At 39.1% G+C, this 12,477-nt stretch overlaps 1 protein-coding gene and 1 pseudogene across 4 annotated transcripts in view; both read right to left on the reverse strand.

Moving 5' to 3' along the window:
* FERMT1 (FERM domain containing kindlin 1) overlaps positions 1–12,477 on the reverse strand; it is a 55,987-nt gene that overhangs the window by 10,859 nt on the left and 32,651 nt on the right. The gene's annotated exons all lie outside the window — the stretch shown is intronic.
* Positions 4,672–10,616, reverse strand: LOC139036681 (developmental pluripotency-associated protein 2 pseudogene; annotated as a pseudogene).

Genomic DNA, 12,477 nt, shown 5'->3' on the forward strand with positions numbered 1-12,477 from the left:
GTGCTCAACAAATTATTATTATTACTACTGTGATGATGTGAGAAACATCCATGAATATGGTGACATCTAAAATTTCAATTTATTTCTTGATTCTGAAAGAGCTGTCCATATGGACAACACAAGCTTCAAGTTATAGACATAAAAATCAGATATAAAAGTAAGCAACCTTTTCTGTATTTTCCTCTTGACCCTAAGAGAAACCAATCAAAAAATTCCCAGTGAGCCACGGAAATCACCAAAATCTATAGCTAATCCATGTAGACCCCACTGTTATTAAAAAATATTTTGAGGGAAGATTTCTAACCATGGTATCTGTTTAGGCCAGAAAACTGTACTCTGGGCTAGACAAGGTTAGCAGTGCCAAAGGAAGACCTCAGCTGAGTCATTCAAACTAGGAGACGAGAGAGCAAGCTGGGGAGCAGGGAAGAGGGTGCAGCTAGACAGAGGAAAGGTAGTAGGTTTTATATGTGGTTCAGTGGGACAATTCCAGCTTTGGGGGTGGATCAGGGAATCTTGTGTCAGAGAGGTGGGTTTCTGCATTCAAGAATGGGAGGAAGACAAGAAGCTTGGGGTTAACTGCACTCACATATGCTTCTAGGCAAGTCTTTTAACATGTTGGTACTAATATTTTGTCAGCTAAAAATGTGCTATCCTTAACACAAGGATAAGGGAAATGTTAATTTAAAAAACCAGCGTATTACAGGAGATTGTTACATAACAATTATATAATAAAATTGAAAAACATTATATGTAGTTAATATTTCCAGGATTTAAAAAACCACTACTTAAAAAATAGTTTTATCATGTTGAGAGTTGTAAGGTCATTTTAAGGGACATATTTAAAAGGTACCTGTCTAAGAATCAGATTTTCCAAAGTTAACAATGTTTTCAAAATAAAATCTAAGGATACAGCCTACAAAAAAAATATAGTGAAGTCTCAGTTTAGTCTCAGGTATATAAATATTTCTAGTCAGAATTAAGAATGAAACTCTGTTTCTCCATTTTAATTGGACTTGAAGAGTATAAAAAGATTTAAAACTCTTTCTACTATCTTCTTCCAGGTTGGTTCATCTTCAACTGCTTTCACACATCCCCAAACTCTTATTCCATGTTCCAGAGACTGAGAAAAGGCAGGGAAAGAAGAGTGGAGAAGGTATCAGAATGGGGAATGATGTATGCAAGAATGAGACAGTCCCTTGTACACTGGAAACTATATGACATTGTTGAAAGAAAGAAACTGGAGAAGACACAGATAAATAGGAAGATACTCCAAGTTCACGGACTGGAAGAATTAACATAATTAAAATGTTCATATTACCTAAAGCAATTTGCAGATTCAGTGCAATCCCTATTAAAATCCCAAGAATGTTTTTCATAGATATAGAGCAAAAACTTCTAAAGTCTATATGGAACCACAAAAAGCTCTGAATAGCCAAAGTAATCCTGATGGGGGTGGGGAGACAAAGCTGGAGGTATCACACTCCCTGATTTTAAACTATATCACAAAGCCACAGTAGTCAAAACAGTATGGTATAGGCAGAAAAACCCATGCACATATGGACAATTAATTTGGATAAAGGTGCAAAGCACATACAATGGGGAAAGGATAGTCTCTTCAATAAATGGTGTTGGAAAAACTGGACTGTTACAGGCAAAAAAATGAAACGAGATCACTATCTTATTGTTGTTGTTTAGTTGCTAAATCATGTCCGACTCTTTTGTGACCCCATGGACTGTAGCCTGTCAGTCCACGGGATTTGTCCGTGGATTTTCCCCTGCCCATGGGATTTTCCAGGCCAGAATACTGGAGGGGGTTGTCATTTCCTTATCCAGAGGATGTTTCCAACCCAGGGATTGAACCCATGTCTCTTGCATTGGCAGGTGGATTCTTTACCACTGAGCCACTTGGGAAGCTTATTATCTTATACCATACACAAAAAACAACTCAAAATGGATTAAAGACTTGAATGTAAAACTTGAAACCATAAAACTTCTAGAAGAAGAAAATAGAGGCATTACACCTATGTTTGCCAACATTGCTTAGACATTGGTCTTAGAAATATCTTTCTAGCTAAGCCTCCTCAAGCAAGGGAAACAAAAGCAAATTTAAAAAATTGGATTACATAAATTTAGGAAGATTCTGGACAGCAAAGGAAACCATCAACAAAATGAACAGACAAGCTACAGAATGGAAGAAGATATTTGCAAATGATATATCCAATAAAGCAAATATATATATCCAAAATATATAAAGAGCTTATATAATTCAACAATAACACAAAACAAACAACCCAATTAAAGACTGAGCAGAGGAGATGAAGACACTTTTCCAAAGACATACAGGTGACCAATAGGTACATGGAAAGATGTTCAGTATCACTAATTATTAGGGAAATGTAAATCAAAGCCACAAGGTTAAAATCACTTCATGCTTGTTAGGCTGGCTATTATAAAAAATACTAGAAATATATTATCTAGGGTGAAACAGATCACCAGCCCAGGTTGGATGCATGAGACAAGTGCTCGGACCTGGTGCATTGGGAAGACCCAGAGGGATCGGGTGGAGAAGGAGGTGGGAGGGGGGATCGGGATGGGGAATACATGTATATCCATGGCTGATTCATGTCAATGTATGACAAAAACCACTACAATACTGTAAAGTAATTAGCCTCCAACTAATAAAAAAAAAATACTAGAAATAACAAGTGTTGGTGAGATTATGGAGAAAAGAGAACTCTCACACACTGTTGGTGGTAATGTAAGTTGATATAGCCACTATGGAAAACAATATGGAGATTCCTCAAAAAATTAAGAATAGAACTACTGTATAACTCAGCAATTTCATTTCTGTGAGTATTTATCCAAAGAATATGAAAACACTAATTTAAAAAGATTTACGCACCCCCTATGTTCAATGTGGCATTATTTACTATAGCCAAGATATGGAAACAACCAGAGTGTCCATCAATATATGAATAAAGAAGATATGATTGAACATATATATTCACAATGAAATATTAGCCACAAAACAGAATGAAATCTTGTCATTTGCCATGGACTTCGAGGGTACTACATTAAGTGCAATAAGTCATACAGAGGAAGACAAATACAGCATGATTTTATTCATGTGTGGAATACAAAAAACTAATTAAAAACAGACAAAATAAATGAATAAACCAAAACAAACACATAGATATAGAAATGAGGGTAGTAGTTACTAGAAGGAGAGGGTTGGGGAAAGGGGTCACAATGGGTTAAAGGGATAAACTATATGGTGGTGGTGGGTTGTGGTTTAGTTGCTTAAATTGTGTCTGACTCTTGTGACCCCATAGACTGTGGCCCATCAGGCTCCTCTGTAATGAGATTCTCCAGGAAGTATACTGCAGTGGGTTGTCATTTCCTTCTCCAAGGGATCTTCTGAACCCAGGGACTGAACCTGTGTCTCCTGCAATGCAGGCATATTCTTTACCACTGAGCCACCGGGGAAGCCCATGGTGAGAGATGGAAACTAAATTTTGGTGGTGAGCACATTGTAGGGTACACAGAAGTAGAAATATAATGATGTATACATGAAAATCACATAATGTTATAAATCAGTGTTACCTCAATAAAAATAAATGAAAAAGTAATCCATAAATTTTATCTGAAGAATGACAAAGGGAAATAAAAGAAAAAAGAATGAGATAGTCTCCAATCCTCATGGAGCTTCCCTTTTAAAGAGGGAAATGTGTAAGTAAATAAATATAAAAAAATGTGGTAAGTCACACAAAAAGGATATAGGAGTTGTAACAAAGGACACAATGTTTAAACTCAGAATGAAGGATCAATAAGCATTTGATGGGAGGAACAGAAAAGAAATTTCACAAAGAAAAGTGCAGGCAACCGCATGTCCAGAATGCAGAGGTGAGTCAGAGTTGGGTACCTTGCTGGTAGAAGTTGGGTCAACACTTCCTGGACATCTCCCTTATGCTGGGTTCTGGGTTGAGCCATGGAAATGGGCAGAGGGGAAGTCTCTGAAACTACGTCATTTCCATGTCAGGGCTGATGAAGACAAGAACAGTAAGCAGGCTGGGGCCACTGTGGGCCTCTAGATGCATGGCTAAGAAGTTGGACTTTATTTTCTAGAAAAATGGTTCTCAAACTCTGGTGTTCATAAGACATGGAAGGGAACTTATTGGAGATATATAAGCTTGGATCCATTCCCAGAGAGTCGTATTCAGCAGGTTCAGTTTAGGGCACAGGTGTCTGCAATTTAGGTAAGCTTTTCTAACATGGTTTCCTAGTTTGCCCCATAATCTCCAAAATAAATCTGGGCACAATCTATCTTTAAAATATTTTGAGTACCTACTTCCTAACATAGTTACAGTTATTGAAAATTATATATGAAAAGTTCATTTTGTTTCAAGAAGGGAGGTTATACAAACCCCAGTGGAGGAACCACACTGTTGGCTGTGTTTACTAATTACAATATTCATATTTTAATGCCGTTTGTCTGTTTGTGAAGGTTTTTGTTGAAGCAAGGCTACTAATTTTCATATTCCTTGATGTCAGTCACTCACTTATGCAAATTAATCAGGATATGTTGTAATTTAGTATTTTTAATAAGTGTGTTTCAAATACACTATCACTCAGTTTGGATGCTGTTTAACACAGAAAAATTCTGTTTCCAAGTTTTAAGGTGAGCAGATAATACTGTCTTAATAGGCAGTATCATTACTGGCAACACAGTGACAATGGAAACATTTCCAAATAACTCTCAAAATGTTCTCTTCATAGCATTAATATCTTCCAAAATCTGGTTCCATACTCACTCATTTTACAATCACCTTTAAAAAATTACAGATTAAGTGTATTTATTATTTTTAAAGTATCTGGAGACTCACTATCAATGGCCACTTATCATCACAGAAAAGTCACAGATTTGGAACACTTTTTTTTTTTTTTAAGTATAACACTTATAGGTAATTTTGCATGTGATAACCAGTGAGCCTTAAAGCAGGACCAAAGATATTCATGGTCACCCTCCATCTCTTTAAAAGTACTGTAAAGAGTCTCATTTATAAATTGAATCAAACTGACAGTTTTCTATAGCACATTATGTATGTCTGATTAGAACTTCTTTGCTATAGTAACTTGACTGTGACTAACTCCATGAATGAATTTTATGTATAACCTCTCAGCTATAACCTTGCTGTGGAGCCATTTATTCCAAAGCAGTTTCTCCAACAGTGGTTATACCTCACAGTTTGGGAATAAATTACTGTTTTTATTAAACATATAGTTGACTACTAGGATTGTATCTTGCCTGATTTATATTTAAGGGTTTGTAGCAAGTAAAATATTGAAGAGGAGCCATAGGGTTGCAAAGAGTTGGACATGACTGAAGTGACTGAGCACACATTCATGGATGATAGCCTGCCAGACTCCTCTGTCCATGGGATTCTCCATGAAAGAATACTGGAATGGGTGACCATGTCCTCCTTCAGCGGATATTCCCGACCAAGGATCAAACCTGCATCTTTCATGTCTCCTGCATTGGCAGGCTGGCTCTTTACCACTAGTGCCACCTGGAAAGCCTTTATCTTTCCTTAGTCCTTTAAAAATATCTTCCAGCCAACAAGATATCTGCTGCCCCTATTTTCCTTTTGTAGGAAATCTATCTTTTCTCTCTGACTTTAAAAACTTTCTCTTACCAATGTTTGGCCATATCAAGATGTATATTTATATTGATTTATTTTGTTGGGATTTGAGATTTCTGAATTTAAGGATTTTGTCAACAATTACAAAAACTCTCAAGCATTCTCTTTTTTTATAAGTGATTTTGCCTTATTTATAGACATTTTTGTTTGTAGCAGCTTTATTCATAATTGCCAAAACTTGGAAGCAACCAAAGTGGCCTTCAAGATATGAATGGATAAATTATGGTAAATCCAGACAATGGAATATTCAGCATTAAGCCTAAAACTGCTAAAAAAAAAAATCTATTCACTAAAACAAAACCAAATTGCATTCTATCAATACACAGCTAGTAACAGTCACTTTCAGGTAAACCTCAAGTACAGAATACAGACATTCCCATCTGCACTTAAGGCATCAGGCCACACTGAGGATGGTGAGGACAGAGCATAGCAATCATTGCGATGTGAGTCACTTTAACTGTGGGCTCTCCACCATTTATCCTTTTCCCCCTGATCATTGGTAAGGAGATTGAAACAGTAATCAAAAACTTCTCAACAAGCAAAACTCCAAGACCAGATGGCTCCAGCGGTGAATTCTAACATTTTAAAAAACTGAGGCAAAACCAGTACATAACATTTCATTACAGATGTACAAGGCTTCCCAGATGGCACAGTGGTAAAGAATCCTCCTGCCAATGCAGGAGATGCAGGTTTGATCCCTGGGTCAGGAAGTTTCCCCTGGAGAAGGAAATGGCAAGTCCTCCACCAGTATTCTTGCCTGGAAAATTCCATGGACAGCAAAGCCTGTCAGACTGCAGTCCATGGGGTCCCAAAGAATCAAGCTCAACTGAACAACAGCGACTAAGCACACATACACATAAACAGGCATACACCACTACAGATATACAACACGGTAATTCGATATTTGATACTACAAAAATCTAGTTACTGTGATTACCTTAAAACTACCCCTATCACCCATTTCCCCACTTCCCACTCTTCCCCTCTGATAATCACTTATTCTGTTTTAAGACATGACCCATTTAAAAGCAATGATGATGATGTATCCAAACCAGGTTTCTTCCTCCTCCCCATTAGGATTAATCTTTTCATAATCTTCTCATTCCTCTTAACACATTCAGGGCATAACATGCTATCTTCCAGGTCTGGGGGTGCGAAAGTGCAGGCAGGTAACATGAAGAGAGAGGTCATCCTCCTGGGGGTGTTGGGAACCCAGGTCTGACCTGCTTGGAACCGCAGGTGAACCCAACCTTCTGTGTCTGCCAAGAGTGGTCTGCCATGGACCACAAAACACCGGATGCCTGAGGCTTGGGGCAGAGAGGACTGAGAGGTAGGAAGGGCACACGAATTCACAGCCTTCGGCTGAACAGCCCTTGCAGCAGTTCTTGACCATGCTGCCAGCTGGCTACCTGAGCTGAAGTTACCACCTCAACCAAGTTAGGCTTTTCCTCACTCTCACTCATCTTTCTTTTCTGTGTACTTCCTCTCTTGGTCACCATGTTGTATTTCCTTGAACATGAGTGCATTTGGGCCTCCTGTGATGATTTAGGAATATACTGATCTTTTTCAGGATAAGCATGTTCTCGGAGTCTCCGATAAACTTCTATTTTCTGGCCATCGGTACTCAACTTAAGTTGTTGGTACCAGTACCACCGTGTCCCGACTCACGTCGTTAATTGGAGGCAATGTGGTCGGCAAGGGACAAACTGATCTTCTAAAGCTAGAGCTCCGACAAGCTTCCTCAAGCTCATTTGTTTGAGGAGGAGGAACTTGATCATTTGTATTCAATGCCTCCTCTTTGACTTCTGAAGTTGAGGAAACACCTGGTTCCACTTGATGGTCTTCAACAATTTCCTCATTAACTGGATACAATGTAAGAATCACATTTTCTTCATCTAATGGCCCTTCAAAGAAATTCTTCCTGTAATTTGTGTATGCCATTTCAAGGAATGCTCAGAGAAAGGCAGAGCCGCAAAGTTCAATCTCTGCAGTTTCCTCTTAACCTGAGAGTTTCTCGTTGGCTTTTTATTTATTTATTTGGCTGTGCATGGGCTTCAGTAGTTGTGGCTCATGGGCTTAGTTGCTCTGCAGCATGTGGAATCTTCCCAGATCAGGGATCGAACCTGTGTCTCCTACAATGGCAGGCAGATTCTTATCCACTGTACCACCAGGCAAGTCCAGGAGTATTCTCTTTTGAATGCTTGCTTCTCCACCCTTTTTCCCTTCTTAAACTCCTATTTGAACCCTCTAATTCTACTTATATCATATTTTCCACTTTTATCTTTCTAAGTCCTCTCCTTAACTTTTTTTTATTTTTGGCCATGCTGTGTGGCTTGTGAGATCTTAGTTCCCTGACTAGGGAATGGACCTGGGCCCTTGGCAGTGAAATCTGAGTCCTAAACACTGGGCTGACAGGGGATTCCATTAGCTGTGTTTTGAACTTGATGTTTAACACATGTATTCAATTTTTAATTTCTATATTTTTCTTTTCTAGAGTTTCTAGAATTTTATTTATTTCATTAAACCTTTCAGTATATTTAATGATTCTTAACATACTCATTTTATGGTTTCTTCAGATTGTTGTACTATCTAATCCTCTTATTTATTGGGCCTACTGACCTTTATGGTAGTTCGTGAACTCACATGGTTAGCAATTTGTATTGGAAAGGTTTTTATTTGTTTGTTTATTTGAGGGGGTTTAGTTTCTCTGCAGCTCTCTAGGTATTTTTGCAATTACATTTGCCAGGGTTTCATAGCTTTTGTGGTTTTGGACCAGTATGTTTTATTTTTCAGAATTCTTTTATCATATAAGACACTTAAATTTAGATCTACATCTGTGTGTGGCAGAGACCATGGCTCTTATTTTTCAAAGGACATCGCATTTCCCCACACAGAACCCCATGCAAAGATGAACTTCTTACTCTTCCTTCCACTGATGGGCAGTTTTTCTATTCCTGGTTAAGCAGAGAAGGCAGCTCTTACAAGTTTCTGCCTTTAGGCAGAGGCTTCAGTCCTGGCTCACTTTCTCACAGGAGGCAGCCCCACCTTAAGTTTTGTACAGGGATTACAGTCCCAGCCCTGAGCCTTGAGAATCGATGTCTATAGCCTAGTCTCTCTGTGCAACTGAGGCTTCATTTGTATTGTGTGTGTGTGTGTGCTATGTTGCTTCAGTTGTGTCTGACTCTTTGTGACTCTATGAACTGTAGCCCACCAGGCTCCTCTGTCCATGGGATTCTCCAGTCAAGAATAGTGGAGTGGGTTGCCATGCCCTCCTCCAGGGGATCTTCCTGACCCAGGGATCGAACCGTCTCCTGTGTCTCCTGCATTGGCAGGAAGGTTCTTTACCACTGAGTCACCTGGGAAGCCCTTCATCTGTATTAGGGAAAGGGAGGGAAAACCACTAGACCATTGAGGTATGGTGGTGGTTTAGCTGCTAAGTCATGTCTGACTCTTGCAACCCCATGGACTGTAGCCCACCAGGCTCCTCTGTCCATGGGATTTTCCAGGCAAGAATTCTGGAGTGGATTGCCATTTCCTTCTCCAGCATCTGTATTAGGTTGGTGCAAATGTAATTGCTGTTTTGGATTGTGAATTTTAAATCATCTTAACTAGGCTCAAACACATCTTTATTAATCAAACTAGGAACTTACAATCAACACATTTTTGCCAGCGAGAAATAAGTTTGTTTTTTTCTGTAGCGTAAAAAGTCTGTGCTTCGAAATTTGATGAACTCTTGGAAAGCATTTTCTGCCTCCTGCTGGTTGTGGAAGCATTTTCCCTGCAAAAAGTTGTTGAGATGCTTGAAGAAGTGGTAGTCCAAGGTTGGCAAGAGGTCAGGTGAACATGATGGATGAGGCAAAACTTCGTATGTAGCCCAATTTGTTCAACTTTTGAAGCGTTGGTTGTGTGACATGCAATGTGGTTAGGTGTGAAGGACTGGGCCCTTTCTGTTGACCAATGCCAGCTGCAGGTGTTGCAGTTTTTGGTGCATCTCATTGATTTGCTGAGCACACTTCTCAGATGTAATGATTTTGCTGGGATTCAGAAAGCTGTAGTGGATCACGCTGGCAGCAGATCACCAAAGAGTGATCATGACATTTTTTGGGTCCAAGTTTGGCTTTGGGAAGTGCTTTGGGGTGTCTTCTTGGTCCAACTACTGAGCTGGTTGTTACTGGTCATCATATAAAATCCACTTTTTTCTCACATGTCACAATCCAATCGAGAAATGGTTGGTTGTTGTTGTATAGTATAAGAGAAGATGACATTTCAAAATGATGATTTTTTAAATTTTTGGTCAGTTCATGAGGCACCTACCTATCAAGCCTTTTCACCTTTCCAATTTGTTTCAAATGCTAAATGATTGTAGAATGGTCGATGCTGAATTCTTCGGCAAATTCTCCTGCAGTTGTAAGAGGATCAGCTTTGATGATTGCTCTCAATTGGTTGCTGTCAACTTTGGACGGCCAGCCACTACGCTCCTCATTTTCAAGTCTCTCATCTCCTTTGCAATACTTCTTGAACGACCACTGTACGTTCATTAGCAGTTACTGGGCCAAATGCACTATTACAGGCTCTATGCAACATCTCTGCTGCTTTATGACCCATTCTGAACTCGAATAAGAAAACTGCTTGAATTTGCTTTTTGTCTAATATCATTTCCATAGTCTAAAATGAATGTTAAAATACACAGCAAGTAATGTCATTAGCAGAAAAAAATAAAGCGAGAAATAGGCATTAAAATGATATATAATATAACTACACTTATTTAAGGATGTATTCCAATATCAAATGGCAAAGTTCAACAATACAAAACCACATTTACTTTTGCACCAACCTAATAGAACTGGTTCCCTCTTCATTCCCTACAAGCTGAGGAAGTCTCACTTGTGACTTCCCAGTCTCACTTCAAGACCAATTTTTTTTTTTTTCCCATGGACTGTGCCCACTGGGCTCCTCCATCCATGGAATTTTCCAGGCAAGAGTACTGGAGTGGGTTGCCATTTCCTTCCCCTCAAGACCAATTTTGTATAGGCAAGCAAGATTGAGATTTACATCAGATCAGATACCACATTGCTAGGAAGAGAAGTCCATTATTTACATGTGGGTTCAATAGATGTGGTTTAGGAAAGAAAAAAGAGCTTCACTGTCAAAGAAAAAAGGGCTAGTTCAATGCTCTTCTGTTGAGGACAGGAGGCCCAGAGAAAAGAATGGCCTATTAGGGTCACACACCCACCAACAGCAGAGGTACACCCTCCAACCTCCTTCCTCCTTTCCCTTCTCCTTTTCTGTGTCATCAGCTTCACTCTCCCCACTCCCTTCCTCCTAAATTTTTTTCTTCCAGAAACAATATTATATATTACATTCAATGCATTGAGAACTTTGGTAGACAAAGTGTCCACTGGCCAAATATGAGGACAACTTTGTGTGTTTTAGCATAAAAGTCACTTTAAAGTGATACAGATGTGGGGCTTACTTCCAGAATATCATCTCCTTTTTAGGGTTTATCATTTTATAGGAAGAATATTGTCATCATTTGGTCTGTGAAGAGCTCAGTTTGCTCTCTATAGAAGCTATGGCAACCAAATTTCTCTCAAGAACAATTAATAATTTTTAAAGATAGATCTGTGGATTCAAATTATTATTTTTTTCTGTAATTTTGACTGTAATGATATGCATGATTACAACTATTTACGCCACAGAAGATAAACGAATGACCCAATTGTTTGGACCATCTGCTAAGATCACATTAAAAAACCCTGTAGAAACCCAGTGACAAATACCTTTGGACTCTTATTTCTCATTTATACCTGATTCATTGCTCATTCTTTCCAAGTTTTTCTTTGAATCGTGGTAACAAAAGCAACCGGTGTTTCTTTTCAAGCCAACTAAGTGAAGTATCAGTTTGTTAAGAAAAGTCAACAAACCATAAAGTAACTGATAGAACTTCAAATGAACCTTACTCCTTTCATCCTAACCCACCCTGGCACCATCACAAATGTGGCAGTCTTTCATGAAGAAAGTAAAAAACTTCTTTTCCTTTTAACAGTTTCAGAGTCATCTGAGGTGACTGGGGGGTTTTTCAGAAATACTTTAACAGGTGAAGGTAGATAAACTAAGGTGTGTATATGTGTGTGTTAGTCACTCAGTCATGTCTGACTCTGCGACCTCGTGGATTGTAGCCCATCAGACTCCTCTGTCCATGGAATTTTCCAGGCAAGAATACTGGAGTGGGTAGCCACTCCCTTCTCCAGGGGATTTTTCTGACCCAGGGATCGAACCCATGTCTCTTGCATTGCAGGCAGATTCTTTACTCTCTGAGCCACCAGGGAAGCCAACTCTCTATAAGTCTGGGATCAAAGCTCTAGAGACCACTTGCTCTTAAATCATAAAAGAGCCTTCAAATGGTATGAGAGCCCTGAGCAGATGGACTGTAAAAGTCTGGCATACGTGTTCACGATCACCAATACCGACCATATCTATACCAGCACTTAATGGGCCAGGAACCATGTTTAATGCTTCATACGCATCATTTAATTTAATATTCCCAACATGCCCAAGAGGAGGTATATCCCCACCTCATAGATCAGGAAACTGAGGCTCAGAGACATGACAACAATGCCTGAGATCATCCAGCTGTTGTGCACTATGGAGCTAGGATCCACCCATTATCTGTCTGATGCCAAAGCTTGTGCTCTTACCTTTGAACCATGAACCTGCCTAATGGATGTTCAGTTTAAACTCCTACACTCTTTACCTGCAAGATTTTGCTATGAGTAAC

The sequence above is a fragment of the Odocoileus virginianus genome, chromosome 9, assembly GCF_023699985.2.
Source record: "Odocoileus virginianus isolate 20LAN1187 ecotype Illinois chromosome 9, Ovbor_1.2, whole genome shotgun sequence".
Classification (NCBI taxonomy): domain Eukaryota; kingdom Metazoa; phylum Chordata; class Mammalia; order Artiodactyla; family Cervidae; genus Odocoileus; species Odocoileus virginianus.